At 40.9% G+C, this 3874-nt stretch overlaps 1 long non-coding RNA gene across 2 annotated transcripts; it reads left to right on the top strand.

The window, feature by feature from the left end:
• Positions 1-340: 340 nt before the first annotated feature.
• Positions 341-3155, top strand: LOC134631958 (uncharacterized). Of its 2 annotated transcripts, XR_010573760.1 has the most exons (7): positions 341-359; positions 1048-1159; positions 1471-1559; positions 1673-1824; positions 1943-1975; positions 2280-2464; positions 2945-3155. It is a non-coding gene; the product is annotated as an uncharacterized LOC134631958 (long non-coding RNA). The 2 variants fall into 2 exon arrangements; XR_010094427.2 differs by having other exon boundaries at positions 2280-3155.
• Positions 3156-3874: the final 719 nt, after the last annotated feature.

The following is a 3874-nucleotide window of genomic DNA, read 5'->3' on the forward strand; positions in this document are numbered from 1 at the left end:
TTCGGCTCCGGTCACCATCAAAAACCATCGATTTGTAGTTGAGCATTAAATTGCATTGCAACTGATCGGGTATAAAGTACCAGAGAAAGTAGATTTATTGTTCATTTGTTATCAATGACTTGGTCTAGTTCACCAGCTTTAAAAAATCGTGTCTACGTGCAATTTATGTATAGTTGACCGGGAAATTAAAGCAGCGATCACTTGGACTATTCCGCAGCACCCCTCTCACATTGGTACATCCCCCCAGGTATTCATTGTCTTCTACAGTAGAGCGGGACATTTGATTTACTCTCAGTGGAATTGACCGGAGAAGGCATCAGTTCATGCACTGCACTGGCCCGCACCATGATTAGTATAAGGTAAGAATGAATGATTTTTTTTTACTCGTTATTTCGTTATGTTTGCATTTGAATAACAATAAAAAACTTGTTAATGTTGTACATTAACGACTTTTTTACTGTTATTTACGTTGCTCCCACAAAATGTGGGAGCCCGAAATTGTGTCTACTTCTTACAATTCGGCAACAAATAAATTGCACTGCGAACAAAGTATATCAACAAAGAAAACATTTTTGTTTCATAATTTCTTCGTTATATTCCCTTACAAAGCTAGCTTTAACGCTTCGAGGTTTCCTTTCTTCTTGCCGTCGCTTCGGCGCTTGACCCAGACTTTCGCTCTGTAGTTGCTTAGTACTACAAAAAATTCTAAATCTGTGATATATGATTGATAAACGTAAAGTTAACTGTATAAACGTGTTCAATGACTTTGTTACTTTTGATGATTGGAGAGCACTCGCTTCAATTCGCACACGAAAACTTTAGACTCAGTTTGAATGCTCACGCAGCATGCCCACGTGACTGTACGTTGTACGCGCACCTAACTTTACGTTGCACGCGTACATGACTTTCCGTTTGTGCCTTAAATAATGAATAAGGCTACGTCCACACGTACCAGCGTATTTTTGAAACCGCTGATTTTTCTATGCGTTTGCACCTTTTGTCCACACGTAATGTATGTCTGGCCGTACATTGTGTTTGTATTTCCAGGCACATTTCACGAAGCAGAACGCAGTCTTCAGAGATATCCACGTGAACGCTGTGATACGTCTGACCTTCAGTCCGAAGCTGAAACTCAGACCAGTCTTAAAAGAAAGCACAAGTAAAACCTTTTTATTCACAAACATATCTTTGATTGTTAAGAATTTATGATCTTGTCTTTTATACATATCTGTGGTGCTTGCATACTGCAATATCACCACATAATATAGTCCAAAAAGTGGAAGTTTGTAAACTTTTTAAAAATGCAAAGCCGTGTACACTTGTGCACTTCAAAAATTCATTGTATACTGTACCTTCTTGCACGTCTCTGTTTCCTGTGTGTGTTGTTAGAAATCAAACTAACTTTAGGAAACAATATGCCAAAAGCATATTTACAATTACTTAAGACCGTTTTTAATTTCTTTTCTTTAGACCAAATCCCCTGTACACATATACGGACTCAGAGGATGAGCAGCCTACAAAAAAACGGTTTCCCCAGGCCCCTCGAGTGAAAATACCAGGTAATAAAATACTGTCTAGTGTCTGTGTACATATCTGTGTCTGACACGAGGAAACTTTTTTGACAAGTTGTCTGTATTCTTAAATACTTAAAAAATTATCTTTTTCTAAACAGCCCTCATCACTCCGCAGTCTGCCCCCCAGCCCACTGATAGCAACCATCATAATGCCCCACCCAGCTCCCGGCACCTTTCGCCACTCCGGCACAAACCGACACAGCTTTGCGATCTCCCCAGCATGCAGAGTCTGATGTCTTCCCTATAGATGGTATGCTTTTTAAAAAGCTTTAAAGCTGCATCACAATGTCATTGTACTCTTATCTAAAAAAAACAAAACAATTTATACTCCTGAATGTCATCTTGTTGTGATTTTTTTTTTTCTGTAGATTCCAGAGACTCTGTGAGGCCACTATTGCAAGGCAAGTTTGAAAATCTTGGAATTTCACAGTTTACATGGTATAACAAATATATGTGACAGGCAAAAACTAGTAAACACTTTTAGCAGTTACAAGAACTAACAAATGAATATCCAACAAAAGGGAATAGAAATACATTGTACTGCCAATACTTTGGTTTATTCTTTGTATGACTTGAAAATCAGGCTTTAGGGAAAACTAAATGACATGTTTCTATCATCAATTACATGAAGTAAACACACAAGCACTTGCATACACATTTAAGACATGAGACACGCTAATTCCATCTCATAAAATGTGTCTATAGGTGAGACGCTTTGCGTTGATTGGTGCTGCTGGACCACACTGGAGGTGCGAGTCCGCCGTGTAATGGTTTATGCCATTACAAAGGAGCTGGCCTCTGTACTCAACTGGGCAGGGGAAAAAAAACCAAGGACCAGACAAAGCAAAAAAGGGCATTTAAAGAGACAGCACTGTGCAGATGCATATTTGGTAAGTTTTAACATTTATTGTAGTTTTATGAGCCTAAAGTGAACAATAAAGGGATCAATTGATGTGCTGGGTGCATTTCACATTTCCTATGTCTGTTTTTTGCTATATTACTTTGTCTTTCTTAATAACAAGACTTTCATATCCGGTTAATCTGGAGATGGAGTCTTTGGTCTTCGGCTTGTTTTGTCCTCGGGTTGTACACTTTGTACAGCCTGAGGGCCCATGTTTTCTTTTTCTTTTTCTTTTTTTTTAAAGGATACACGGCACACCATGCTAAGACATATCACATTTTCAGCTTATAGCTCTTTGGGAATCAAATGCGGCAGTTTGCTGATTTCCGCCTGGTGACTTTCATGTTTATCAGCCTAGGAGTTTACATACTTTCTCCCTGCTGAAGACAATTAACAAGAGCTTATTCATGTGCTCTAATTCCCTTTTTTTGTCTTTGTTTTTTTGTGTGTGTGTCTATTTTTGTCCTAGATGGCCTGGCGCAGCAGGTAGGGGCGAACTCTGTCTGAGTTGGTCTTTGCTCAAGCAGTCCAGAAATGGCTCAGATATGATCCAGATCGTACGGGTGGCGCGCAGGACGCCCATCATCCATCCCCATCCCGGAGTAAATAATAAAAAGTGACGTGAAACATAGAAATGTAAATAGGAAACTTTGTCTTTTAATAAAGTACTTTGCAAATGATACATGTCTATTGACCTTTTTTGTTTTTTTTGTTTTTTTCAATAAAAAGCAACTGTGCGAAAGAGGTGGAAAAGCAATACCATATCTCAACAGTGTTTCAATATCAGAATCTGACATTGTTTCAATGTCAACAGTGTTAGAAAATATAACGTCGAATCAATGTCAGGTTTCAACATTGATTCAACATCAAAACCTGACGTTGTTTCAATGTTAAAAATGGGTGCAAGAGTGACGTTGGGTCAACGTCACACTTCAACGTTGATTCAATGACGTCGCCTGATATTGACTCAACATTGTTTCAATGTTTCCTTGCTATCTGGGCAGGGCCTGTGCTGCTGGTTGAGGCCAACTACACCACACCAGGGCCTGTGCTGCTTGTTGAGGCCATCTTCACCACACCAGTGCCGTTGCTTCTGGCCGAGGCCATCTTCACCACACCAGGGCCTGTGCTGCTTGTTGCGCCCAACTTCACCACACCAGGGCCTGTGGCTCTGGCTGTGGCCATCTTCACCACACCAGGGCCTGTGATTATGGCTGAGGCCAAATACACCACAACAGGGCCTGTGCTGCTGGTTGAGGCCAACTACACCAGACTAGGGCCTGTGGCACTGGCTGAGGCCATCTGCACCACAACAGTGCTCTTCTTCTGGCCGAGGCAACTACACCACACCAGGGCCTGTGCTGCTTGTTGAGCCCAACTACACCACACCAGGGCCTGT

Source organism: Pelmatolapia mariae, linkage group LG7 (assembly GCF_036321145.2).
Source record: "Pelmatolapia mariae isolate MD_Pm_ZW linkage group LG7, Pm_UMD_F_2, whole genome shotgun sequence".
In the NCBI taxonomy this organism is placed as follows: domain Eukaryota; kingdom Metazoa; phylum Chordata; class Actinopteri; order Cichliformes; family Cichlidae; genus Pelmatolapia; species Pelmatolapia mariae.